Here is a 26,744-nt window from a genome sequence, read left to right as displayed (position 1 = left end):
ATCTTCACCAATACGGAGATGACCAAATGTGTCTTCGGTTGTTCTGAGGTCTTTGATAGTTTCTTTGAAAGCTTCAACTGAACCTCGAAATCGAAGCAGTTATGTCTATATTGATTTCTCGCGTTAATCATTACGAACCAGGAACAGCCAGCACACTCGGTCGCATTAGTAATTATGTCACGTCTCTACTTAGCAGAGCATTCAAAGGCACACTGGAAGTAGTAAAGCACTAAAACACTGCAAAACTGAACTCGGGAAAATCATACTGGGAGCTCTGAGCGATGTCTGCATCCAAGCCATCCAATACGGACTCTGAAACCTTGGAATATCAACACTATGATGCGCTACCTTTTACCTGGAGCAAAACGATGGAATTAGAAGAATGCTTACCGCAGGATACAACTGTGCCGCTGTTATTTGGAGCACGGTTTTCACTTGCATGAAAACTACAGCAGAACGTAGAAGGATGATCACTGAGGAGTCCACGCGGGCATGCTGAGGAGATTGTAGGTCGTACATTTCAATGATTACTGACATTTGCGCTGCTGGAGGTACAGTAATCAACAAAGAACAGGGTGTGCTACTCTCGAATCCGGTCAGCACATGATGAAAAGCCAGGAAGTATACCTTGTCAAATTGCCGTCAACAGGGACAAGTTAACCACCAGCTCCACCGGCGCCCGGCTAGCTCAGTCGGTAGAGCATGAGACTCTTAATCTCAGGGTCGTGGGTTCGAGCCCCACGTTGGGCGGTGCCCGTCTCCTTATTAACAAAGTTTCCCGCTCATCCTTGAACCTCTTACACCTCGATGGTACCGAGCACTGCGTTTTAATGCACAGGTGTGATCAAACCGAGATGAAAAGGGCGTATCTAGCTCCTTGCCCGAGAGATAAATCAAAGGTTCCGCAGATAATCCCTTGGCTCCGGTCACCCGGACGCAGATAGGAGCTGCAGCCATCATAACTTGTATGAAAACTAAGAAGAGCTCCTGTCTATTTACAGTTTCATTTACTCTAGCGTTTCCTTAAACATTGCGTGTACGAAGGCTAAGAAATTGGAGAGCTATTCTAATACAATAACTATTAGGAATCTTTTCGGCATAACAGTTTCACTGTGATTTTGCAGGTAACACGTACGTTGGGAAAACATTTTGAACGCGATCAATAACCGCACTGGAAAAATGTGGGAAAGAAAGGGCGAAAAGCGACTCTTCAACATGTGGAAATACCTTCCTGAGCGGAGCCCTCTTCTCGAAGCTCAACACTCTGCAAGAGTCACTTCTCCCAACTTGCGCCCGCAGGTTTCCGTAGTGTGCCTGCAAAGAGCCATCCGCTTGAGACAGGTGCACCTCCCGATTTCATTGAACTAAGCTAGATGCACAATTTCTAATGCAGCCTTCATCACAATAGACAGTTCATTTCTCGAAAGCTTGTCGTAAAAAAAGGAAACAAAGAACGAAAATGTATAGCTGACAATCTTCTGAAGATGCAGATTCAGCTTTGGGGAAATGGACATTTTATGTATGCAGATGCTTTTCAAGCGCTGGTTTTAGAACGTCGCTGTGCTTCCAGCATCCTTTTCAGCCTTCTAAACTGGCTACCGAGGTGCCGATCACATTGTAAAGCGGTTGAGAGGCCGGAGCTGCTCAAACCGCTCTTGCCGTTTCCCATCAATCAAAAGCACTATGTTGTTTCTTTGTATGGAAAGCTTTTCAAGTCTGGCATCGACACGCACCTTTCCTGAAACGTCCAAAAGGTGAATGCTTCGCAAAGAAATCCAGTCTACCTTCAGGGGGCATGATGTTGAAATCGGAATGAGCCCTGGGTGGGCTTGAAGCAGCAGCTGTTCAGTTAACAGCTGCACAGAAACGCACCCCGCTTGCTTTGTATCATTCGCAAGTTTCTGGTTAAAGAGTAAAAAAGGCTGGAATTCTTCTGCCAGCCGGCAGGATTTCTTCTGCACTCACCCAGAAAAGCCAAGAATTGTATTTCATCTTTCGCAAGCTGTATTTTCCAGGAGGAGAATGAATACTTGCATTAAACTGAATCAAGCCGACAGAGACGCACAGCCGTTGTTTTTCTCCATGGGAAGTTTTTCGTTAAGGAAAAACACCGTTGTCATTTTCTTGCCAGCCGGCGGTATTTCTTGTGCAGCGATGAGCCAGATTTGTATTTCGTATTTCGCAAGTTGTGTGAATTTCTTGAAGTTGAAAGTGAATTCGCTCCAGAAAAGAAATGTCCAGTCGCATGAAAGCCGTGGCTGTTTGTTAAACCGCAGGACCTGAGCTTGCGTTCTGTTTCTCATGGCGTTCGCAAAGGCGATTCCTGCCTTTAAAACTGCTGTGACTGCGACTGAAAGTGGCGTGTGGCGCAGCTTCTAAAGTCTTGTTGACGCTCCTCGATGTTGCTTTCTCTCTGCCTAAGGAAGTTCGATTGTCGCGTCGGAACGGGGAGACCTAATCCTTCCAGCTTTAAGCCACCCTTCAGTCTTCTGAAGGGTGTCCGAGTGCTAGCATGTCATTTGGCTTTTTTTGGGGGAAAGCGGAGAGCGACATTGAAAAAGGTTACCGCCGCCGCCTCGCCCTCCGTGTTAAATGATTGCAAGCCGGCGGCGGCGGCGCTCCCTGTAGTCGTGTCCGAGCGGTTAAGGCGATGGGCTAGAAAGCCATTGGGGTCTCCCCGCGTCGGCTCGAATCCTGCCCACTACGGCGCCCTTCTCCTGTCGCTTCGGCCTGCCCAGAAAAAGGCAGAGTGCCGTTTCTCTCTTCCTGCTTCTTGTACAAACGCTAAATCGCTTGGACCTGCTGCCTTGGAAGTAATGTCTTCAACATCCACCAGTGACATTTCACAGCTGGAAGCACACAGCCACGCTTTTGGCATTGGCATGTCTTGCGCCCTACTTCCAGCCTTTGAAGACCTAATTATTCAAACTGAAAGAACCGGCTGAATGAGTGTTTGCAGTGCACCAGGAGGAGCAGGGACCATAGCATTGGAGGGGTGAGGATGGCGCAGATGGAAACGTTTTCATGCGCTCCTCTGGGAGGAATGAAAAGAAAAGACGAAACCGGAAACAGTAGTAGCCGCAAGACGAAGTGTCTTCAAGCGCCAAGCAAGCGCTCCTCGTTAGTATAGTGGTGCGTATCCCCGCCTGTCACGTGGGAGACCAGGGATGGATTGCTTGACGGCGAGCCAGGTTGCTTTTCTCCCATCAGATTCCAACCGCTAATGCTAACGCAGTGTGTGGGAGCTTACATGCTTTTCCTTTCCCGTCTTTTTCGGACGACTATTCCAAAGGGGTAACCTGAAGGAATAGGGGCCTGAAGACACGAGGCATTCTTAAACCAGCACTGGGCTGCACGGCCATCTGTTGTGATCAGGTTATATTCGAGTCAAAAAGCCAGAGCATCCGCTTCCATCCTATGGAGCACGAGCTAAATCGGAAGAGGCAGGGGATACACCTACGCCTATCGGCGCACGTTCCCTGCGTCAGGCTGCTTCACCCATTTGCACCCGACTGGAGACGGCACTGAGCAAGCTTTTTGTCAGGAGTGGGATTCGAACCCACGCCTCCAGGGGAGACTGCGACCTGAACGCAGCGCCTTAGACCGCTCGGCCATCCTGACGCGGGCCCCCTGTCCCGGGGCGGTCTGATGAGCCACCGCGATCCCACTGCGCTCCTCGAGTATCGCACTGTTATTAATACTACAGTGTGACTCCAGCATTAAAATGTTTGGAAAATGTGTCGGCTTTTATAATCCAGTGTAGAGCAGCATGTGATGATTTGTGCTACAACACCAAGCGCTCAAAGTGACGTCTGCGTTTGTCGTTGAAACTTTCAACTCTTTCATCACTTATGTAGGAAATAAAAAGAGCAGTTGTGCGCCACACGCAGAGAGGCCGTCAGCAGAGTGGCGCAGCGGAAGCGTGCTGGGCCCATAACCCAGAGGTCGATGGATCGAAACCATCCTCTGCTACATGTGTCCTATGCACGATTCCTAAGCATGCCATTGGGTTAGCAAAGTGCCTTCAAATAGTCTGCATCTCCCTTTCTTTAAATTCTGTCCTGAGTTTCTCTCTCGTGTGTGTTTGTGCAAGCTTGACACTTGCGGGACTCTTTAATCTTCACCAATACGGAGATGACCAAATGTGTCTTCGGTTGTTCTGAGGTCTTTGATAGTTTCTTTGAAAGCTTCAACTGAACCTCGAAATCGAAGCAGTTATGTCTATATTGATTTCTCGCGTTAATCATTACGAACCAGGAACAGCCAGCACACTCGGTCGCATTAGTAATTATGTCACGTCTCTACTTAGCAGAGCATTCAAAGGCACACTGGAAGTAGTAAAGCACTAAAACACTGCAAAACTGAACTCGGGAAAATCATACTGGGAGCTCTGAGCGATGTCTGCATCCAAGCCATCCAATACGGACTCTGAAACCTTGGAATATCAACACTATGATGCGCTACCTTTTACCTGGAGCAAAACGATGGAATTAGAAGAATGCTTACCGCAGGATACAACTGTGCCGCTGTTATTTGGAGCACGGTTTTCACTTGCATGAAAACTACAGCAGAACGTAGAAGGATGATCACTGAGGAGTCCACGCGGGCATGCTGAGGAGATTGTAGGTCGTACATTTCAATGATTACTGACATTTGCGCTGCTGGAGGTACAGTAATCAACAAAGAACAGGGTGTGCTACTCTCGAATCCGGTCAGCACATGATGAAAAGCCAGGAAGTATACCTTGTCAAATTGCCGTCAACAGGGACAAGTTAACCACCAGCTCCACCGGCGCCCGGCTAGCTCAGTCGGTAGAGCATGAGACTCTTAATCTCAGGGTCGTGGGTTCGAGCCCCACGTTGGGCGGTGCCCGTCTCCTTATTAACAAAGTTTCCCGCTCATCCTTGAACCTCTTACACCTCGATGGTACCGAGCACTGCGTTTTAATGCACAGGTGTGATCAAACCGAGATGAAAAGGGCGTATCTAGCTCCTTGCCCGAGAGATAAATCAAAGGTTCCGCAGATAATCCCTTGGCTCCGGTCACCCGGACGCAGATAGGAGCTGCAGCCATCATAACTTGTATGAAAACTAAGAAGAGCTCCTGTCTATTTACAGTTTCATTTACTCTAGCGTTTCCTTAAACATTGCGTGTACGAAGGCTAAGAAATTGGAGAGCTATTCTAATACAATAACTATTAGGAATCTTTTCGGCATAACAGTTTCACTGTGATTTTGCAGGTAACACGTACGTTGGGAAAACATTTTGAACGTGATCAATAACCGCACTGGAAAAATGTGGGAAAGAAAGGGCGAAAAGCGACTCTTCAACATGTGGAAATACCTTCCTGAGCGGAGCCCTCTTCTCGAAGCTCAACACTCTGCAAGAGTCACTTCTCCCAACTTGCGCCCGCAGGTTTCCGTAGTGTGCCTGCAAAGAGCCATCCGCTTGAGACAGGTGCACCTCCCGATTTCATTGAACTAAGCTAGATGCACAATTTCTAATGCAGCCTTCATCACAATAGACAGTTCATTTCTCGAAAGCTTGTCGTAAAAAAAGGAAACAAAGAACGAAAATGTATAGCTGACAATCTTCTGAAGATGCAGATTCAGCTTTGGGGAAATGGACATTTTATGTATGCAGATGCTTTTCAAGCGCTGGTTTTAGAACGTCGCTGTGCTTCCAGCATCCTTTTCAGCCTTCTAAACTGGCTACCGAGGTGCCGATCACATTGTAAAGCGGTTGAGAGGCCGGAGCTGCTCAAACCGCTCTTGCCGTTTCCCATCAATCAAAAGCACTATGTTGTTTCTTTGTATGGAAAGCTTTTCAAGTCTGGCATCGACACGCACCTTTCCTGAAACGTCCAAAAGGTGAATGCTTCGCAAAGAAATCCAGTCTACCTTCAGGGGGCATGATGTTGAAATCGGAATGAGCCCTGGGTGGGCTTGAAGCAGCAGCTGTTCAGTTAACAGCTGCACAGAAACGCACCCCGCTTGCTTTGTATCATTCGCAAGTTTCTGGTTAAAGAGTAAAAAAGGCTGGAATTCTTCTGCCAGCCGGCAGGATTTCTTCTGCACTCACCCAGAAAAGCCAAGAATTGTATTTCATCTTTCGCAAGCTGTATTTTCCAGGAGGAGAATGAATACTTGCATTAAACTGAATCAAGCCGACAGAGACGCACAGCCGTTGTTTTTCTCCATGGGAAGTTTTTCGTTAAGGAAAAACACCGTTGTCATTTTCTTGCCAGCCGGCGGTATTTCTTGTGCAGCGATGAGCCAGATTTGTATTTCGTATTTCGCAAGTTGTGTGAATTTCTTGAAGTTGAAAGTGAATTCGCTCCAGAAAAGAAATGTCCAGTCGCATGAAAGCCGTGGCTGTTTGTTAAACCGCAGGACCTGAGCTTGCGTTCTGTTTCTCATGGCGTTCGCAAAGGCGATTCCTGCCTTTAAAACTGCTGTGACTGCGACTGAAAGTGGCGTGTGGCGCAGCTTCTAAAGTCTTGTTGACGCTCCTCGATGTTGCTTTCTCTCTGCCTAAGGAAGTTCGATTGTCGCGTCGGAACGGGGAGACCTAATCCTTCCAGCTTTAAGCCACCCTTCAGTCTTCTGAAGGGTGTCCGAGTGCTAGCATGTCATTTGGCTTTTTTTGGGGGAAAGCGGAGAGCGACATTGAAAAAGGTTACCGCCGCCGCCTCGCCCTCCGTGTTAAATGATTGCAAGCCGGCGGCGGCGGCGCTCCCTGTAGTCGTGTCCGAGCGGTTAAGGCGATGGGCTAGAAAGCCATTGGGGTCTCCCCGCGTCGGCTCGAATCCTGCCCACTACGGCGCCCTTCTCCTGTCGCTTCGGCCTGCCCAGAAAAAGGCAGAGTGCCGTTTCTCTCTTCCTGCTTCTTGTACAAACGCTAAATCGCTTGGACCTGCTGCCTTGGAAGTAATGTCTTCAACATCCACCAGTGACATTTCACAGCTGGAAGCACACAGCCACGCTTTTGGCATTGGCATGTCTTGCGCCCTACTTCCAGCCTTTGAAGACCTAATTATTCAAACTGAAAGAACCGGCTGAATGAGTGTTTGCAGTGCACCAGGAGGAGCAGGGACCATAGCATTGGAGGGGTGAGGATGGCGCAGATGGAAACGTTTTCATGCGCTCCTCTGGGAGGAATGAAAAGAAAAGACGAAACCGGAAACAGTAGTAGCCGCAAGACGAAGTGTCTTCAAGCGCCAAGCAAGCGCTCCTCGTTAGTATAGTGGTGCGTATCCCCGCCTGTCACGTGGGAGACCAGGGATGGATTGCTTGACGGCGAGCCAGGTTGCTTTTCTCCCATCAGATTCCAACCGCTAATGCTAACGCAGTGTGTGGGAGCTTACATGCTTTTCCTTTCCCGTCTTTTTCGGACGACTATTCCAAAGGGGTAACCTGAAGGAATAGGGGCCTGAAGACACGAGGCATTCTTAAACCAGCACTGGGCTGCACGGCCATCTGTTGTGATCAGGTTATATTCGAGTCAAAAAGCCAGAGCATCCGCTTCCATCCTATGGAGCACGAGCTAAATCGGAAGAGGCAGGGGATACACCTACGCCTATCGGCGCACGTTCCCTGCGTCAGGCTGCTTCACCCATTTGCACCCGACTGGAGACGGCACTGAGCAAGCTTTTTGTCAGGAGTGGGATTCGAACCCACGCCTCCAGGGGAGACTGCGACCTGAACGCAGCGCCTTAGACCGCTCGGCCATCCTGACGCGGGCCCCCTGTCCCGGGGCGGTCTGATGAGCCACCGCGATCCCACTGCGCTCCTCGAGTATCGCACTGTTATTAATACTACAGTGTGACTCCAGCATTAAAATGTTTGGAAAATGTGTCGGCTTTTATAATCCAGTGTAGAGCAGCATGTGATGATTTGTGCTACAACACCAAGCGCTCAAAGTGACGTCTGCGTTTGTCGTTGAAACTTTCAACTCTTTCATCACTTATGTAGGAAATAAAAAGAGCAGTTGTGCGCCACACGCAGAGAGGCCGTCAGCAGAGTGGCGCAGCGGAAGCGTGCTGGGCCCATAACCCAGAGGTCGATGGATCGAAACCATCCTCTGCTACATGTGTCCTATGCACGATTCCTAAGCATGCCATTGGGTTAGCAAAGTGCCTTCAAATAGTCTGCATCTCCCTTTCTTTAAATTCTGTCCTGAGTTTCTCTCTCGTGTGTGTTTGTGCAAGCTTGACACTTGCGGGACTCTTTAATCTTCACCAATACGGAGATGACCAAATGTGTCTTCGGTTGTTCTGAGGTCTTTGATAGTTTCTTTGAAAGCTTCAACTGAACCTCGAAATCGAAGCAGTTATGTCTATATTGATTTCTCGCGTTAATCATTACGAACCAGGAACAGCCAGCACACTCGGTCGCATTAGTAATTATGTCACGTCTCTACTTAGCAGAGCATTCAAAGGCACACTGGAAGTAGTAAAGCACTAAAACACTGCAAAACTGAACTCGGGAAAATCATACTGGGAGCTCTGAGCGATGTCTGCATCCAAGCCATCCAATACGGACTCTGAAACCTTGGAATATCAACACTATGATGCGCTACCTTTTACCTGGAGCAAAACGATGGAATTAGAAGAATGCTTACCGCAGGATACAACTGTGCCGCTGTTATTTGGAGCACGGTTTTCACTTGCATGAAAACTACAGCAGAACGTAGAAGGATGATCACTGAGGAGTCCACGCGGGCATGCTGAGGAGATTGTAGGTCGTACATTTCAATGATTACTGACATTTGCGCTGCTGGAGGTACAGTAATCAACAAAGAACAGGGTGTGCTACTCTCGAATCCGGTCAGCACATGATGAAAAGCCAGGAAGTATACCTTGTCAAATTGCCGTCAACAGGGACAAGTTAACCACCAGCTCCACCGGCGCCCGGCTAGCTCAGTCGGTAGAGCATGAGACTCTTAATCTCAGGGTCGTGGGTTCGAGCCCCACGTTGGGCGGTGCCCGTCTCCTTATTAACAAAGTTTCCCGCTCATCCTTGAACCTCTTACACCTCGATGGTACCGAGCACTGCGTTTTAATGCACAGGTGTGATCAAACCGAGATGAAAAGGGCGTATCTAGCTCCTTGCCCGAGAGATAAATCAAAGGTTCCGCAGATAATCCCTTGGCTCCGGTCACCCGGACGCAGATAGGAGCTGCAGCCATCATAACTTGTATGAAAACTAAGAAGAGCTCCTGTCTATTTACAGTTTCATTTACTCTAGCGTTTCCTTAAACATTGCGTGTACGAAGGCTAAGAAATTGGAGAGCTATTCTAATACAATAACTATTAGGAATCTTTTCGGCATAACAGTTTCACTGTGATTTTGCAGGTAACACGTACGTTGGGAAAACATTTTGAACGCGATCAATAACCGCACTGGAAAAATGTGGGAAAGAAAGGGCGAAAAGCGACTCTTCAACATGTGGAAATACCTTCCTGAGCGGAGCCCTCTTCTCGAAGCTCAACACTCTGCAAGAGTCACTTCTCCCAACTTGCGCCCGCAGGTTTCCGTAGTGTGCCTGCAAAGAGCCATCCGCTTGAGACAGGTGCACCTCCCGATTTCATTGAACTAAGCTAGATGCACAATTTCTAATGCAGCCTTCATCACAATAGACAGTTCATTTCTCGAAAGCTTGTCGTAAAAAAAGGAAACAAAGAACGAAAACGTATAGCTGACAATCTTCTGAAGATGCAGATTCAGCTTTGGGGAAATGGACATTTTATGTATGCAGATGCTTTTCAAGCGCTGGTTTTAGAACGTCGCTGTGCTTCCAGCATCCTTTTCAGCCTTCTAAACTGGCTACCGAGGTGCCGATCACATTGTAAAGCGGTTGAGAGGCCGGAGCTGCTCAAACCGCTCTTGCCGTTTCCCATCAATCAAAAGCACTATGTTGTTTCTTTGTATGGAAAGCTTTTCAAGTCTGGCATCGACACGCACCTTTCCTGAAACGTCCAAAAGGTGAATGCTTCGCAAAGAAATCCAGTCTACCTTCAGGGGGCATGATGTTGAAATCGGAATGAGCCCTGGGTGGGCTTGAAGCAGCAGCTGTTCAGTTAACAGCTGCACAGAAACGCACCCCGCTTGCTTTGTATCATTCGCAAGTTTCTGGTTAAAGAGTAAAAAAGGCTGGAATTCTTCTGCCAGCCGGCAGGATTTCTTCTGCACTCACCCAGAAAAGCCAAGAATTGTATTTCATCTTTCGCAAGCTGTATTTTCCAGGAGGAGAATGAATACTTGCATTAAACTGAATCAAGCCGACAGAGACGCACAGCCGTTGTTTTTCTCCATGGGAAGTTTTTCGTTAAGGAAAAACACCGTTGTCATTTTCTTGCCAGCCGGCGGTATTTCTTGTGCAGCGATGAGCCAGATTTGTATTTCGTATTTCGCAAGTTGTGTGAATTTCTTGAAGTTGAAAGTGAATTCGCTCCAGAAAAGAAATGTCCAGTCGCATGAAAGCCGTGGCTGTTTGTTAAACCGCAGGACCTGAGCTTGCGTTCTGTTTCTCATGGCGTTCGCAAAGGCGATTCCTGCCTTTAAAACTGCTGTGACTGCGACTGAAAGTGGCGTGTGGCGCAGCTTCTAAAGTCTTGTTGACGCTCCTCGATGTTGCTTTCTCTCTGCCTAAGGAAGTTCGATTGTCGCGTCGGAACGGGGAGACCTAATCCTTCCAGCTTTAAGCCACCCTTCAGTCTTCTGAAGGGTGTCCGAGTGCTAGCATGTCATTTGGCTTTTTTTGGGGGAAAGCGGAGAGCGACATTGAAAAAGGTTACCGCCGCCGCCTCGCCCTCCGTGTTAAATGATTGCAAGCCGGCGGCGGCGGCGCTCCCTGTAGTCGTGTCCGAGCGGTTAAGGCGATGGGCTAGAAAGCCATTGGGGTCTCCCCGCGTCGGCTCGAATCCTGCCCACTACGGCGCCCTTCTCCTGTCGCTTCGGCCTGCCCAGAAAAAGGCAGAGTGCCGTTTCTCTCTTCCTGCTTCTTGTACAAACGCTAAATCGCTTGGACCTGCTGCCTTGGAAGTAATGTCTTCAACATCCACCAGTGACATTTCACAGCTGGAAGCACACAGCCACGCTTTTGGCATTGGCATGTCTTGCGCCCTACTTCCAGCCTTTGAAGACCTAATTATTCAAACTGAAAGAACCGGCTGAATGAGTGTTTGCAGTGCACCAGGAGGAGCAGGGACCATAGCATTGGAGGGGTGAGGATGGCGCAGATGGAAACGTTTTCATGCGCTCCTCTGGGAGGAATGAAAAGAAAAGACGAAACCGGAAACAGTAGTAGCCGCAAGACGAAGTGTCTTCAAGCGCCAAGCAAGCGCTCCTCGTTAGTATAGTGGTGCGTATCCCCGCCTGTCACGTGGGAGACCAGGGATGGATTGCTTGACGGCGAGCCAGGTTGCTTTTCTCCCATCAGATTCCAACCGCTAATGCTAACGCAGTGTGTGGGAGCTTACATGCTTTTCCTTTCCCGTCTTTTTCGGACGACTATTCCAAAGGGGTAACCTGAAGGAATAGGGGCCTGAAGACACGAGGCATTCTTAAACCAGCACTGGGCTGCACGGCCATCTGTTGTGATCAGGTTATATTCGAGTCAAAAAGCCAGAGCATCCGCTTCCATCCTATGGAGCACGAGCTAAATCGGAAGAGGCAGGGGATACACCTACGCCTATCGGCGCACGTTCCCTGCGTCAGGCTGCTTCACCCATTTGCACCCGACTGGAGACGGCACTGAGCAAGCTTTTTGTCAGGAGTGGGATTCGAACCCACGCCTCCAGGGGAGACTGCGACCTGAACGCAGCGCCTTAGACCGCTCGGCCATCCTGACGCGGGCCCCCTGTCCCGGGGCGGTCTGATGAGCCACCGCGATCCCACTGCGCTCCTCGAGTATCGCACTGTTATTAATACTACAGTGTGACTCCAGCATTAAAATGTTTGGAAAATGTGTCGGCTTTTATAATCCAGTGTAGAGCAGCATGTGATGATTTGTGCTACAACACCAAGCGCTCAAAGTGACGTCTGCGTTTGTCGTTGAAACTTTCAACTCTTTCATCACTTATGTAGGAAATAAAAAGAGCAGTTGTGCGCCACACGCAGAGAGGCCGTCAGCAGAGTGGCGCAGCGGAAGCGTGCTGGGCCCATAACCCAGAGGTCGATGGATCGAAACCATCCTCTGCTACATGTGTCCTATGCACGATTCCTAAGCATGCCATTGGGTTAGCAAAGTGCCTTCAAATAGTCTGCATCTCCCTTTCTTTAAATTCTGTCCTGAGTTTCTCTCTCGTGTGTGTTTGTGCAAGCTTGACACTTGCGGGACTCTTTAATCTTCACCAATACGGAGATGACCAAATGTGTCTTCGGTTGTTCTGAGGTCTTTGATAGTTTCTTTGAAAGCTTCAACTGAACCTCGAAATCGAAGCAGTTATGTCTATATTGATTTCTCGCGTTAATCATTACGAACCAGGAACAGCCAGCACACTCGGTTGCATTAGTAATTATGTCACGTCTCTACTTAGCAGAGCATTCAAAGGCCCACTGGAAGTAGTAAAGCACTAAAACACTGCAAAACTGAACTCGGGAAAATCATACTGGGAGCTCTGAGCGATGTCTGCATCCAAGCCATCCAATACGGACTCTGAAACCTTGGAATATCAACACTATGATGCGCTACCTTTTACCTGGAGCAAAACGATGGAATTAGAAGAATGCTTACCGCAGGATACAACTGTGCCGCTGTTATTTGGAGCACGGTTTTCACTTGCATGAAAACTACAGCAGAACGTAGAAGGATGATCACTGAGGAGTCCACGCGGGCATGCTGAGGAGATTGTAGGTCGTACATTTCAATGATTACTGACATTTGCGCTGCTGGAGGTACAGTAATCAACAAAGAACAGGGTGTGCTACTCTCGAATCCGGTCAGCACATGATGAAAAGCCAGGAAGTATACCTTGTCAAATTGCCGTCAACAGGGACAAGTTAACCACCAGCTCCACCGGCGCCCGGCTAGCTCAGTCGGTAGAGCATGAGACTCTTAATCTCAGGGTCGTGGGTTCGAGCCCCACGTTGGGCGGTGCCCGTCTCCTTATTAACAAAGTTTCCCGCTCATCCTTGAACCTCTTACACCTCGATGGTACCGAGCACTGCGTTTTAATGCACAGGTGTGATCAAACCGAGATGAAAAGGGCGTATCTAGCTCCTTGCCCGAGAGATAAATCAAAGGTTCCGCAGATAATCCCTTGGCTCCGGTCACCCGGACGCAGATAGGAGCTGCAGCCATCATAACTTGTATGAAAACTAAGAAGAGCTCCTGTCTATTTACAGTTTCATTTACTCTAGCGTTTCCTTAAACATTGCGTGTACGAAGGCTAAGAAATTGGAGAGCTATTCTAATACAATAACTATTAGGAATCTTTTCGGCATAACAGTTTCACTGTGATTTTGCAGGTAACACGTACGTTGGGAAAACATTTTGAACGCGATCAATAACCGCACTGGAAAAATGTGGGAAAGAAAGGGCGAAAAGCGACTCTTCAACATGTGGAAATATCTTCCTGAGCGGAGCCCTCTTCTCGAAGCTCAACACTCTGCAAGAGTCACTTCTCCCAACTTGCGCCCGCAGGTTTCCGTAGTGTGCCTGCAAAGAGCCATCCGCTTGAGACAGGTGCACCTCCCGATTTCATTGAACTAAGCTAGATGCACAATTTCTAATGCAGCCTTCATCACAATAGACAGTTCATTTCTCGAAAGCTTGTCGTAAAAAAAGGAAACAAAGAACGAAAACGTATAGCTGACAATCTTCTGAAGATGCAGATTCAGCTTTGGGGAAATGGACATTTTATGTATGCAGATGCTTTTCAAGCGCTGGTTTTAGAACGTCGCTGTGCTTCCAGCATCCTTTTCAGCCTTCTAAACTGGCTACCGAGGTGCCGATCACATTGTAAAGCGGTTGAGAGGCCGGAGCTGCTCAAACCGCTCTTGCCGTTTCCCATCAATCAAAAGCACTATGTTGTTTCTTTGTATGGAAAGCTTTTCAAGTCTGGCATCGACACGCACCTTTCCTGAAACGTCCAAAAGGTGAATGCTTCGCAAAGAAATCCAGTCTACCTTCAGGGGGCATGATGTTGAAATCGGAATGAGCCCTGGGTGGGCTTGAAGCAGCAGCTGTTCAGTTAACAGCTGCACAGAAACGCACCCCGCTTGCTTTGTATCATTCGCAAGTTTGTGGTTAAAGAGTAAAAAAGGCTGGAATTCTTCTGCCAGCCGGCAGGATTTCTTCTGCACTCACCCAGAAAAGCCAAGAATTGTATTTCATCTTTCGCAAGCTGTATTTTCCAGGAGGAGAATGAATACTTGCATTAAACTGAATCAAGCCGACAGAGACGCACAGCCGTTGTTTTTCTCCATGGGAAGTTTTTCGTTAAGGAAAAACACCGTTGTCATTTTCTTGCCAGCCGGCGGTATTTCTTGTGCAGCGATGAGCCAGATTTGTATTTCGTATTTCGCAAGTTGTGTGAATTTCTTGAAGTTGAAAGTGAATTCGCTCCAGAAAAGAAATGTCCAGTCGCATGAAAGCCGTGGCTGTTTGTTAAACCGCAGGACCTGAGCTTGCGTTCTGTTTCTCATGGCGTTCGCAAAGGCGATTCCTGCCTTTAAAACTGCTGTGACTGCGACTGAAAGTGGCGTGTGGCGCAGCTTCTAAAGTCTTGTTGACGCTCCTCGATGTTGCTTTCTCTCTGCCTAAGGAAGTTCGATTGTCGCGTCGGAACGGGGAGACCTAATCCTTCCAGCTTTAAGCCACCCTTCAGTCTTCTGAAGGGTGTCCGAGTGCTAGCATGTCATTTGGCTTTTTTTGGGGGAAAGCGGAGAGCGACATTGAAAAAGGTTACCGCCGCCGCCTCGCCCTCCGTGTTAAATGATTGCAAGCCGGCGGCGGCGGCGCTCCCTGTAGTCGTGTCCGAGCGGTTAAGGCGATGGGCTAGAAAGCCATTGGGGTCTCCCCGCGTCGGCTCGAATCCTGCCCACTACGGCGCCCTTCTCCTGTCGCTTCGGCCTGCCCAGAAAAAGGCAGAGTGCCGTTTCTCTCTTCCTGCTTCTTGTACAAACGCTAAATCGCTTGGACCTGCTGCCTTGGAAGTAATGTCTTCAACATCCACCAGTGACATTTCACAGCTGGAAGCACACAGCCACGCTTTTGGCATTGGCATGTCTTGCGCCCTACTTCCAGCCTTTGAAGACCTAATTATTCAAACTGAAAGAACCGGCTGAATGAGTGTTTGCAGTGCACCAGGAGGAGCAGGGACCATAGCATTGGAGGGGTGAGGATGGCGCAGATGGAAACGTTTTCATGCGCTCCTCTGGGAGGAATGAAAAGAAAAGACGAAACCGGAAACAGTAGTAGCCGCAAGACGAAGTGTCTTCAAGCGCCAAGCAAGCGCTCCTCGTTAGTATAGTGGTGCGTATCCCCGCCTGTCACGTGGGAGACCAGGGATGGATTGCTTGACGGCGAGCCAGGTTGCTTTTCTCCCATCAGATTCCAACCGCTAATGCTAACGCAGTGTGTGGGAGCTTACATGCTTTTCCTTTCCCGTCTTTTTCGGACGACTATTCCAAAGGGGTAACCTGAAGGAATAGGGGCCTGAAGACACGAGGCATTCTTAAACCAGCACTGGGCTGCACGGCCATCTGTTGTGATCAGGTTATATTCGAGTCAAAAAGCCAGAGCATCCGCTTCCATCCTATGGAGCACGAGCTAAATCGGAAGAGGCAGGGGATACACCTACGCCTATCGGCGCACGTTCCCTGCGTCAGGCTGCTTCACCCATTTGCACCCGACTGGAGACGGCACTGAGCAAGCTTTTTGTCAGGAGTGGGATTCGAACCCACGCCTCCAGGGGAGACTGCGACCTGAACGCAGCGCCTTAGACCGCTCGGCCATCCTGACGCGGGCCCCCTGTCCCGGGGCGGTCTGATGAGCCACCGCGATCCCACTGCGCTCCTCGAGTATCGCACTGTTATTAATACTACAGTGTGACTCCAGCATTAAAATGTTTGGAAAATGTGTCGGCTTTTATAATCCAGTGTAGAGCAGCATGTGATGATTTGTGCTACAACACCAAGCGCTCAAAGTGACGTCTGCGTTTGTCGTTGAAACTTTCAACTCTTTCATCACTTATGTAGGAAATAAAAAGAGCAGTTGTGCGCCACACGCAGAGAGGCCGTCAGCAGAGTGGCGCAGCGGAAGCGTGCTGGGCCCATAACCCAGAGGTCGATGGATCGAAACCATCCTCTGCTACATGTGTCCTATGCACGATTCCTAAGCATGCCATTGGGTTAGCAAAGTGCCTTCAAATAGTCTGCATCTCCCTTTCTTTAAATTCTGTCCTGAGTTTCTCTCTCGTGTGTGTTTGTGCAAGCTTGACACTTGCGGGACTCTTTAATCTTCACCAATACGGAGATGACCAAATGTGTCTTCGGTTGTTCTGAGGTCTTTGATAGTTTCTTTGAAAGCTTCAACTGAACCTCGAAATCGAAGCAGTTATGTCTATATTGATTTCTCGCGTTAATCATTACGAACCAGGAACAGCCAGCACACTCGGTCGCATTAGTAATTATGTCACGTCTCTACTTAGCAGAGCATTCAAAGGCCCACTGGAAGTAGTAAAGCACTAAAACACTGCAAAACTGAACTCGGGAAAATCATACTGGGAGCTCTGAGCGATGTCTGCATCCAAGCCATCCAATACGGACTCTGAAACCTTGGAATATCAACACTATGATGCGCTACCTTTTACCTGGAGCAAAACGATGGAATTAGAAGAATGCTTACCGCAGGATACAACTGTGCCGCTGTTATTTGGAGCACGGTTTTCACTTGCATGAAAACTACAGCAGAACGTAGAAGGATGATCACTGAGGAGTCCACGCGGGCATGCTGAGGAGATTGTAGGTCGTACATTTCAATGATTACTGACATTTGCGCTGCTGGAGGTACAGTAATCAACAAAGAACAGGGTGTGCTACTCTCGAATCCGGTCAGCACATGATGAAAAGCCAGGAAGTATACCTTGTCAAATTGCCGTCAACAGGGACAAGTTAACCACCAGCTCCACCGGCGCCCGGCTAGCTCAGTCGGTAGAGCATGAGACTCTTAATCTCAGGGTCGTGGGTTCGAGCCCCACGTTGGGCGGTGCCCGTCTCCTTATTAACAAAGTTTCCCGCTCATCCTTGAACCTCTTACACCTCGATGGTACCGAGCACTGCGTTTTAATGCACAGGTGTGATCAAACCGAGATGAAAAGGGCGTATCTAGCTCCTTGCCCGAGAGATAAATCAAAGGTTCCGCAGATAATCCCTTGGCTCCGGTCACCCGGACGCAGATAGGAGCTGCAGCCATCATAACTTGTATGAAAACTAAGAAGAGCTCCTGTCTATTTACAGTTTCATTTACTCTAGCGTTTCCTTAAACATTGCGTGTACGAAGGCTAAGAAATTGGAGAGCTATTCTAATACAATAACTATTAGGAATCTTTTCGGCATAACAGTTTCACTGTGATTTTGCAGGTAACACGTACGTTGGGAAAACATTTTGAACGCGATCAATAACCGCACTGGAAAAATGTGGGAAAGAAAGGGCGAAAAGCGACTCTTCAACATGTGGAAATATCTTCCTGAGCGGAGCCCTCTTCTCGAAGCTCAACACTCTGCAAGAGTCACTTCTCCCAACTTGCGCCCGCAGGTTTCCGTAGTGTGCCTGCAAAGAGCCATCCGCTTGAGACAGGTGCACCTCCCGATTTCATTGAACTAAGCTAGATGCACAATTTCTAATGCAGCCTTCATCACAATAGACAGTTCATTTCTCGAAAGCTTGTCGTAAAAAAAGGAAACAAAGAACGAAAACGTATAGCTGACAATCTTCTGAAGATGCAGATTCAGCTTTGGGGAAATGGACATTTTATGTATGCAGATGCTTTTCAAGCGCTGGTTTTAGAACGTCGCTGTGCTTCCAGCATCCTTTTCAGCCTTCTAAACTGGCTACCGAGGTGCCGATCACATTGTAAAGCGGTTGAGAGGCCGGAGCTGCTCAAACCGCTCTTGCCGTTTCCCATCAATCAAAAGCACTATGTTGTTTCTTTGTATGGAAAGCTTTTCAAGTCTGGCATCGACACGCACCTTTCCTGAAACGTCCAAAAGGTGAATGCTTCGCAAAGAAATCCAGTCTACCTTCAGGGGGCATGATGTTGAAATCGGAATGAGCCCTGGGTGGGCTTGAAGCAGCAGCTGTTCAGTTAACAGCTGCACAGAAACGCACCCCGCTTGCTTTGTATCATTCGCAAGTTTCTGGTTAAAGAGTAAAAAAGGCTGGAATTCTTCTGCCAGCCGGCAGGATTTCTTCTGCACTCACCCAGAAAAGCCAAGAATTGTATTTCATCTTTCGCAAGCTGTATTTTCCAGGAGGAGAATGAATACTTGCATTAAACTGAATCAAGCCGACAGAGACGCACAGCCGTTGTTTTTCTCCATGGGAAGTTTTTCGTTAAGGAAAAACACCGTTGTCATTTTCTTGCCAGCCGGCGGTATTTCTTGTGCAGCGATGAGCCAGATTTGTATTTCGTATTTCGCAAGTTGTGTGAATTTCTTGAAGTTGAAAGTGAATTCGCTCCAGAAAAGAAATGTCCAGTCGCATGAAAGCCGTGGCTGTTTGTTAAACCGCAGGACCTGAGCTTGCGTTCTGTTTCTCATGGCGTTCGCAAAGGCGATTCCTGCCTTTAAAACTGCTGTGACTGCGACTGAAAGTGGCGTGTGGCGCAGCTTCTAAAGTCTTGTTGACGCTCCTCGATGTTGCTTTCTCTCTGCCTAAGGAAGTTCGATTGTCGCGTCGGAACGGGGAGACCTAATCCTTCCAGCTTTAAGCCACCCTTCAGTCTTCTGAAGGGTGTCCGAGTGCTAGCATGTCATTTGGCTTTTTTTGGGGGAAAGCGGAGAGCGACATTGAAAAAGGTTACCGCCGCCGCCTCGCCCTCCGTGTTAAATGATTGCAAGCCGGCGGCGGCGGCGCTCCCTGTAGTCGTGTCCGAGCGGTTAAGGCGATGGGCTAGAAAGCCATTGGGGTCTCCCCGCGTCGGCTCGAATCCTGCCCACTACGGCGCCCTTCTCCTGTCGCTTCGGCCTGCCCAGAAAAAGGCAGAGTGCCGTTTCTCTCTTCCTGCTTCTTGTACAAACGCTAAATCGCTTGGACCTGCTGCCTTGGAAGTAATGTCTTCAACATCCACCAGTGACATTTCACAGCTGGAAGCACACAGCCACGCTTTTGGCATTGGCATGTCTTGCGCCCTACTTCCAGCCTTTGAAGACCTAATTATTCAAACTGAAAGAACCGGCTGAATGAGTGTTTGCAGTGCACCAGGAGGAGCAGGGACCATAGCATTGGAGGGGTGAGGATGGCGCAGATGGAAACGTTTTCATGCGCTCCTCTGGGAGGAATGAAAAGAAAAGACGAAACCGGAAACAGTAGTAGCCGCAAGACGAAGTGTCTTCAAGCGCCAAGCAAGCGCTCCTCGTTAGTATAGTGGTGCGTATCCCCGCCTGTCACGTGGGAGACCAGGGATGGATTGCTTGACGGCGAGCCAGGTTGCTTTTCTCCCATCAGATTCCAACCGCTAATGCTAACGCAGTGTGTGGGAGCTTACATGCTTTTCCTTTCCCGTCTTTTTCGGACGACTATTCCAAAGGGGTAACCTGAAGGAATAGGGGCCTGAAGACACGAGGCATTCTTAAACCAGCACTGGGCTGCACGGCCATCTGTTGTGATCAGGTTATATTCGAGTCAAAAAGCCAGAGCATCCGCTTCCATCCTATGGAGCACGAGCTAAATCGGAAGAGGCAGGGGATACACCTACGCCTATCGGCGCACGTTCCCTGCGTCAGGCTGCTTCACCCATTTGCACCCGACTGGAGACGGCACTGAGCAAGCTTTTTGTCAGGAGTGGGATTCGAACCCACGCCTCCAGGGGAGACTGCGACCTGAACGCAGCGCCTTAGACCGCTCGGCCATCCTGACGCGGGCCCCCTGTCCCGGGGCGGTCTGATGAGCCACCGCGATCCCACTGCGCTCCTCGAGTATCGCACTGTTATTAATACTACAGTGTGACTCCAGCATTAAAATGTTTGGAAAATGTGTCGGCTTTTATAATCCAGTGTAGAGCAGCATGTGATGATTTGTGCTACAACACCAAGCGCTCAAAGTGACGTCTGCGTTTGTCGTTGAAACTTTCAACTCTTTCATCACTTATGTAGGAAATAAAAAGAGCAGTTGTGCGCCACACGCAGAGAGGCCGTCAGCAGAGTGGCGCAGCGGAAGCGTGCTGGGCCCATAACCCAGAGGTCGATGGATCGAAACCATCCTCTGCTACATGTGTCCTATGCACGATTCCTAAGCATGCCATTGGGTTAGCAAAGTGCCTTCAAATAGTCTGCATCTCCCTTTCTTTAAATTCTGTCCTGAGTTTCTCTCTCGTGTGTGTTTGTGCAAGCTTGACACTTGCGGGACTCTTTAATCTTCACCAATACGGAGATGACCAAATGTGTCTTCGGTTGTTCTGAGGTCTTTGATAGTTTCTTTGAAAGCTTCAACTGAACCTCGAAATCGAAGCAGTTATGTCTATATTGATTTCTCGCGTTAATCATTACGAACCAGGAACAGCCAGCACACTCGGTCGCATTAGTAATTATGTCACGTCTCTACTTAGCAGAGCATTCAAAGGCCCACTGGAAGTAGTAAAGCACTAAAACACTGCAAAACTGAACTCGGGAAAATCATACTGGGAGCTCTGAGCGATGTCTGCATCCAAGCCATCCAATACGGACTCTGAAACCTTGGAATATCAACACTATGATGCGCTACCTTTTACCTGGAGCAAAACGATGGAATTAGAAGAATGCTTACCGCAGGATACAACTGTGCCGCTGTTATTTGGAGCACGGTTTTCACTTGCATGAAAACTACAGCAGAACGTAGAAGGATGATCACTGAGGAGTCCACGCGGGCATGCTGAGGAGATTGTAGGTCGTACATTTCAATGATTACTGACATTTGCGCTGCTGGAGGTACAGTAATCAACAAAGAACAGGGTGTGCTACTCTCGAATCCGGTCAGCACATGATGAAAAGCCAGGAAGTATACCTTGTCAAATTGCCGTCAACAGGGACAAGTTAACCACCAGCTCCACCGGCGCCCGGCTAGCTCAGTCGGTAGAGCATGAGACTCTTAATCTCAGGGTCGTGGGTTCGAGCCCCACGTTGGGCGGTGCCCGTCTCCTTATTAACAAAGTTTCCCGCTCATCCTTGAACCTCTTACACCTCGATGGTACCGAGCACTGCGTTTTAATGCACAGGTGTGATCAAACCGAGATGAAAAGGGCGTATCTAGCTCCTTGCCCGAGAGATAAATCAAAGGTTCCGCAGATAATCCCTTGGCTCCGGTCACCCGGACGCAGATAGGAGCTGCAGCCATCATAACTTGTATGAAAACTAAGAAGAGCTCCTGTCTATTTACAGTTTCATTTACTCTAGCGTTTCCTTAAACATTGCGTGTACGAAGGCTAAGAAATTGGAGAGCTATTCTAATACAATAACTATTAGGAATCTTTTCGGCATAACAGTTTCACTGTGATTTTGCAGGTAACACGTACGTTGGGAAAACATTTTGAACGCGATCAATAACCGCACTGGAAAAATGTGGGAAAGAAAGGGCGAAAAGCGACTCTTCAACATGTGGAAATATCTTCCTGAGCGGAGCCCTCTTCTCGAAGCTCAACACTCTGCAAGAGTCACTTCTCCCAACTTGCGCCCGCAGGTTTCCGTAGTGTGCCTGCAAAGAGCCATCCGCTTGAGACAGGTGCACCTCCCGATTTCATTGAACTAAGCTAGATGCACAATTTCTAATGCAGCCTTCATCACAATAGACAGTTCATTTCTCGAAAGCTTGTCGTAAAAAAAGGAAACAAAGAACGAAAACGTATAGCTGACAATCTTCTGAAGATGCAGATTCAGCTTTGGGGAAATGGACATTTTATGTATGCAGATGCTTTTCAAGCGCTGGTTTTAGAACGTCGCTGTGCTTCCAGCATCCTTTTCAGCCTTCTAAACTGGCTACCGAGGTGCCGATCACATTGTAAAGCGGTTGAGAGGCCGGAGCTGCTCAAACCGCTCTTGCCGTTTCCCATCAATCAAAAGCACTATGTTGTTTCTTTGTATGGAAAGCTTTTCAAGTCTGGCATCGACACGCACCTTTCCTGAAACGTCCAAAAGGTGAATGCTTCGCAAAGAAATCCAGTCTACCTTCAGGGGGCATGATGTTGAAATCGGAATGAGCCCTGGGTGGGCTTGAAGCAGCAGCTGTTCAGTTAACAGCTGCACAGAAACGCACCCCGCTTGCTTTGTATCATTCGCAAGTTTCTGGTTAAAGAGTAAAAAAGGCTGGAATTCTTCTGCCAGCCGGCAGGATTTCTTCTGCACTCACCCAGAAAAGCCAAGAATTGTATTTCATCTTTCGCAAGCTGTATTTTCCAGGAGGAGAATGAATACTTGCATTAAACTGAATCAAGCCGACAGAGACGCACAGCCGTTGTTTTTCTCCATGGGAAGTTTTTCGTTAAGGAAAAACACCGTTGTCATTTTCTTGCCAGCCGGCGGTATTTCTTGTGCAGCGATGAGCCAGATTTGTATTTCGTATTTCGCAAGTTGTGTGAATTTCTTGAAGTTGAAAGTGAATTCGCTCCAGAAAAGAAATGTCCAGTCGCATGAAAGCCGTGGCTGTTTGTTAAACCGCAGGACCTGAGCTTGCGTTCTGTTTCTCATGGCGTTCGCAAAGGCGATTCCTGCCTTTAAAACTGCTGTGACTGCGACTGAAAGTGGCGTGTGGCGCAGCTTCTAAAGTCTTGTTGACGCTCCTCGATGTTGCTTTCTCTCTGCCTAAGGAAGTTCGATTGTCGCGTCGGAACGGGGAGACCTAATCCTTCCAGCTTTAAGCCACCCTTCAGTCTTCTGAAGGGTGTCCGAGTGCTAGCATGTCATTTGGCTTTTTTTGGGGGAAAGCGGAGAGCGACATTGAAAAAGGTTACCGCCGCCGCCTCGCCCTCCGTGTTAAATGATTGCAAGCCGGCGGCGGCGGTGCTCCCTGTAGTCGTGTCCGAGCGGTTAAGGCGATGGGCTAGAAAGCCATTGGGGTCTCCCCGCGTCGGCTCGAATCCTGCCCACTACGGCGCCCTTCTCCTGTCGCTTCGGCCTGCCCAGAAAAAGGCAGAGTGCCGTTTCTCTCTTCCTGCTTCTTGTACAAACGCTAAATCGCTTGGACCTGCTGCCTTGGAAGTAATGTCTTCAACATCCACCAGTGACATTTCACAGCTGGAAGCACACAGCCACGCTTTTGGCATTGGCATGTCTTGCGCCCTACTTCCAGCCTTTGAAGACCTAATTATTCAAACTGAAAGAACCGGCTGAATGAGTGTTTGCAGTGCACCAGGAGGAGCAGGGACCATAGCATTGGAGGGGTGAGGATGGCGCAGATGGAAACGTTTTCATGCGCTCCTCTGGGAGGAATGAAAAGAAAAGACGAAACCGGAAACAGTAGTAGCCGCAAGACGAAGTGTCTTCAAGCGCCAAGCAAGCGCTCCTCGTTAGTATAGTGGTGCGTATCCCCGCCTGTCACGTGGGAGACCAGGGATGGATTGCTTGACGGCGAGCCAGGTTGCTTTTCTCCCATCAGATTCCAACCGCTAATGCTAACGCAGTGTGTGGGAGCTTACATGCTTTTCCTTTCCCGTCTTTTTCGGACGACTATTCCAAAGGGGTAACCTGAAGGAATAGGGGCCTGAAGACACGAGGCATTCTTAAACCAGCACTGGGCTGCACGGCCATCTGTTGTGATCAGGTTATATTCGAGTCAAAAAGCCAGAGCATCCGCTTCCATCCTATGGAGCACGAGCTAAATCGGAAGAGGCAGGGGATACACCTACGCCTATCGGCGCACGTTCCCTGCGTCAGGCTGCTTCACCCATTTGCACCCGACTGGAGACGGCACTGAGCAAGCTTTTTGTCAGGAGTGGGATTCGAACCCACGCCTCCAGGGGAGACTGCGACCTGAACGCAGCGCCTTAGACCGCTCGGCCATCCTGACGCGGGCCCCCTGTCCCGGGGCGGTCTGATGAGCCACCGCGATCCCACTGCGCTCCTCGAGTATCGCACTGTTATTAATACTACAGTGTGACTCCAGCATTAAAATGTTTGGAAAATGTGTCGGCTTTTATAATCCAGTGTAGAGCAGCATGTGATGATTTGTGCTACAACACCAAGCGCTCAAAGTGACGTCTGCGTTTGTCGTTGAAACTTTCAACTCTTTCATCACTTATGTAGGAAATAAAAAGAGCAGTTGTGCGCCACACGCAGAGAGGCCGTCAGCAGAGTGGCGCAGCGGAAGCGTGCTGGGCCCATAACCCAGAGGTCGATGGATCGAAACCATCCTCTGCTACATGTGTCCTATGCACGATTCCTAAGCATGCCATTGGGTTAGCAAAGTGCCTTCAAATAGTCTGCATCTCCCTTTCTTTAAATTCTGTCCTGAGTTTCTCTCTCGTGTGTGTTTGTGCAAGCTTGACACTTGCGGGACTCTTTAATCTTCACCAATACGGAGATGACCAAATGTGTCTTCGGTTGTTCTGAGGTCTTTGATAGTTTCTTTGAAAGCTTCAACTGAACCTCGAAATCGAAGCAGTTATGTCTATATTGATTTCTCGCGTTAATCATTACGAACCAGGAACAGCCAGCACACTCGGTCGCATTAGTAATTATGTCACGTCTCTACTTAGCAGAGCATTCAAAGGCCCACTGGAAGTAGTAAAGCACTAAAACACTGCAAAACTGAACTCGGGAAAATCATACTGGGAGCTCTGAGCGATGTCTGCATCCAAGCCATCCAATACGGACTCTGAAACCTTGGAATATCAACACTATGATGCGCTACCTTTTACCTGGAGCAAAACGATGGAATTAGAAGAATGCTTACCGCAGGATACAACTGTGCCGCTGTTATTTGGAGCACGGTTTTCACTTGCATGAAAACTACAGCAGAACGTAGAAGGATGATCACTGAGGAGTCCACGCGGGCATGCTGAGGAGATTGTAGGTCGTACATTTCAATGATTACTGACATTTGCGCTGCTGGAGGTACAGTAATCAACAAAGAACAGGGTGTGCTACTCTCGAATCCGGTCAGCACATGATGAAAAGCCAGGAAGTATACCTTGTCAAATTGCCGTCAACAGGGACAAGTTAACCACCAGCTCCACCGGCGCCCGGCTAGCTCAGTCGGTAGAGCATGAGACTCTTAATCTCAGGGTCGTGGGTTCGAGCCCCACGTTGGGCGGTGCCCGTCTCCTTATTAACAAAGTTTCCCGCTCATCCTTGAACCTCTTACACCTCGATGGTACCGAGCACTGCGTTTTAATGCACAGGTGTGATCAAACCGAGATGAAAAGGGCGTATCTAGCTCCTTGCCCGAGAGATAAATCAAAGGTTCCGCAGATAATCCCTTGGCTCCGGTCACCCGGACGCAGATAGGAGCTGCAGCCATCATAACTTGTATGAAAACTAAGAAGAGCTCCTGTCTATTTACAGTTTCATTTACTCTAGCGTTTCCTTAAACATTGCGTGTACGAAGGCTAAGAAATTGGAGAGCTATTCTAATACAATAACTATTAGGAATCTTTTCGGCATAACAGTTTCACTGTGATTTTGCAGGTAACACGTACGTTGGGAAAACATTTTGAACGCGATCAATAACCGCACTGGAAAAATGTGGGAAAGAAAGGGCGAAAAGCGACTCTTCAACATGTGGAAATATCTTCCTGAGCGGAGCCCTCTTCTCGAAGCTCAACACTCTGCAAGAGTCACTTCTCCCAACTTGCGCCCGCAGGTTTCCGTAGTGTGCCTGCAAAGAGCCATCCGCTTGAGACAGGTGCACCTCCCGATTTCATTGAACTAAGCTAGATGCACAATTTCTAATGCAGCCTTCATCACAATAGACAGTTCATTTCTCGAAAGCTTGTCGTAAAAAAAGGAAACAAAGAACGAAAACGTATAGCTGACAATCTTCTGAAGATGCAGATTCAGCTTTGGGGAAATGGACATTTTATGTATGCAGATGCTTTTCAAGCGCTGGTTTTAGAACGTCGCTGTGCTTCCAGCATCCTTTTCAGCCTTCTAAACTGGCTACCGAGGTGCCGATCACATTGTAAAGCGGTTGAGAGGCCGGAGCTGCTCAAACCGCTCTTGCCGTTTCCCATCAATCAAAAGCACTATGTTGTTTCTTTGTATGGAAAGCTTTTCAAGTCTGGCATCGACACGCACCTTTCCTGAAACGTCCAAAAGGTGAATGCTTCGCAAAGAAATCCAGTCTACCTTCAGGGGGCATGATGTTGAAATCGGAATGAGCCCTGGGTGGGCTTGAAGCAGCAGCTGTTCAGTTAACAGCTGCACAGAAACGCACCCCGCTTGCTTTGTATCATTCGCAAGTTTCTGGTTAAAGAGTAAAAAAGGCTGGAATTCTTCTGCCAGCCGGCAGGATTTCTTCTGCACTCACCCAGAAAAGCCAAGAATTGTATTTCATCTTTCGCAAGCTGTATTTTCCAGGAGGAGAATGAATACTTGCATTAAACTGAATCA

At 48.6% G+C, this 26,744-nt stretch overlaps 19 non-coding genes across 19 annotated transcripts; 13 read left to right on the top strand and 6 right to left on the bottom strand.

The window, feature by feature from the left end:
- The first annotated feature begins 677 nt into the window (after positions 1-677).
- On the top strand, positions 678-750 carry trnak-cuu (transfer RNA lysine (anticodon CUU)). The gene has a single exon. It is a non-coding gene; the product is annotated as a tRNA-Lys (tRNA).
- A 2,788-nt stretch (positions 751-3,538) lies between these two features.
- Positions 3,539-3,621, bottom strand: trnal-cag (transfer RNA leucine (anticodon CAG)). The gene has a single exon. It is a non-coding gene; the product is annotated as a tRNA-Leu (tRNA).
- A 279-nt stretch (positions 3,622-3,900) lies between these two features.
- On the top strand, positions 3,901-3,972 carry trnam-cau (transfer RNA methionine (anticodon CAU)). The gene has a single exon. It is a non-coding gene; the product is annotated as a tRNA-Met (tRNA).
- An 821-nt stretch (positions 3,973-4,793) lies between these two features.
- trnak-cuu (transfer RNA lysine (anticodon CUU)) lies at positions 4,794-4,866 on the top strand. The gene has a single exon. It is a non-coding gene; the product is annotated as a tRNA-Lys (tRNA).
- A 2,788-nt stretch (positions 4,867-7,654) lies between these two features.
- On the bottom strand, positions 7,655-7,737 carry trnal-cag (transfer RNA leucine (anticodon CAG)). Its single transcript has one exon. It is a non-coding gene; the product is annotated as a tRNA-Leu (tRNA).
- A 279-nt stretch (positions 7,738-8,016) lies between these two features.
- Positions 8,017-8,088, top strand: trnam-cau (transfer RNA methionine (anticodon CAU)). The gene has a single exon. It is a non-coding gene; the product is annotated as a tRNA-Met (tRNA).
- An 821-nt stretch (positions 8,089-8,909) lies between these two features.
- trnak-cuu (transfer RNA lysine (anticodon CUU)) lies at positions 8,910-8,982 on the top strand. Its single transcript has one exon. It is a non-coding gene; the product is annotated as a tRNA-Lys (tRNA).
- Positions 8,983-11,770: 2,788 nt separating this feature from the next.
- On the bottom strand, positions 11,771-11,853 carry trnal-cag (transfer RNA leucine (anticodon CAG)). Its single transcript has one exon. It is a non-coding gene; the product is annotated as a tRNA-Leu (tRNA).
- Positions 11,854-12,132: 279 nt separating this feature from the next.
- trnam-cau (transfer RNA methionine (anticodon CAU)) lies at positions 12,133-12,204 on the top strand. Its single transcript has one exon. It is a non-coding gene; the product is annotated as a tRNA-Met (tRNA).
- An 821-nt stretch (positions 12,205-13,025) lies between these two features.
- On the top strand, positions 13,026-13,098 carry trnak-cuu (transfer RNA lysine (anticodon CUU)). Its single transcript has one exon. It is a non-coding gene; the product is annotated as a tRNA-Lys (tRNA).
- A 2,788-nt stretch (positions 13,099-15,886) lies between these two features.
- trnal-cag (transfer RNA leucine (anticodon CAG)) lies at positions 15,887-15,969 on the bottom strand. Its single transcript has one exon. It is a non-coding gene; the product is annotated as a tRNA-Leu (tRNA).
- A 279-nt stretch (positions 15,970-16,248) lies between these two features.
- Positions 16,249-16,320, top strand: trnam-cau (transfer RNA methionine (anticodon CAU)). Its single transcript has one exon. It is a non-coding gene; the product is annotated as a tRNA-Met (tRNA).
- An 821-nt stretch (positions 16,321-17,141) lies between these two features.
- Positions 17,142-17,214, top strand: trnak-cuu (transfer RNA lysine (anticodon CUU)). The gene has a single exon. It is a non-coding gene; the product is annotated as a tRNA-Lys (tRNA).
- A 2,788-nt stretch (positions 17,215-20,002) lies between these two features.
- Positions 20,003-20,085, bottom strand: trnal-cag (transfer RNA leucine (anticodon CAG)). The gene has a single exon. It is a non-coding gene; the product is annotated as a tRNA-Leu (tRNA).
- Positions 20,086-20,364: 279 nt separating this feature from the next.
- Positions 20,365-20,436, top strand: trnam-cau (transfer RNA methionine (anticodon CAU)). Its single transcript has one exon. It is a non-coding gene; the product is annotated as a tRNA-Met (tRNA).
- An 821-nt stretch (positions 20,437-21,257) lies between these two features.
- On the top strand, positions 21,258-21,330 carry trnak-cuu (transfer RNA lysine (anticodon CUU)). The gene has a single exon. It is a non-coding gene; the product is annotated as a tRNA-Lys (tRNA).
- A 2,788-nt stretch (positions 21,331-24,118) lies between these two features.
- Positions 24,119-24,201, bottom strand: trnal-cag (transfer RNA leucine (anticodon CAG)). Its single transcript has one exon. It is a non-coding gene; the product is annotated as a tRNA-Leu (tRNA).
- Positions 24,202-24,480: 279 nt separating this feature from the next.
- On the top strand, positions 24,481-24,552 carry trnam-cau (transfer RNA methionine (anticodon CAU)). The gene has a single exon. It is a non-coding gene; the product is annotated as a tRNA-Met (tRNA).
- An 821-nt stretch (positions 24,553-25,373) lies between these two features.
- Positions 25,374-25,446, top strand: trnak-cuu (transfer RNA lysine (anticodon CUU)). The gene has a single exon. It is a non-coding gene; the product is annotated as a tRNA-Lys (tRNA).
- Positions 25,447-26,744: the final 1,298 nt, after the last annotated feature.

Source organism: Lepisosteus oculatus, unplaced genomic scaffold (genome assembly GCF_040954835.1).
Source record: "Lepisosteus oculatus isolate fLepOcu1 unplaced genomic scaffold, fLepOcu1.hap2 HAP2_SCAFFOLD_95, whole genome shotgun sequence".
NCBI lineage: Eukaryota > Metazoa > Chordata > Actinopteri > Semionotiformes > Lepisosteidae > Lepisosteus > Lepisosteus oculatus.
The sequence above is the reverse complement of the archived record's forward strand: the minus strand, read 5'-3'. Positions and strand labels throughout refer to the sequence as shown.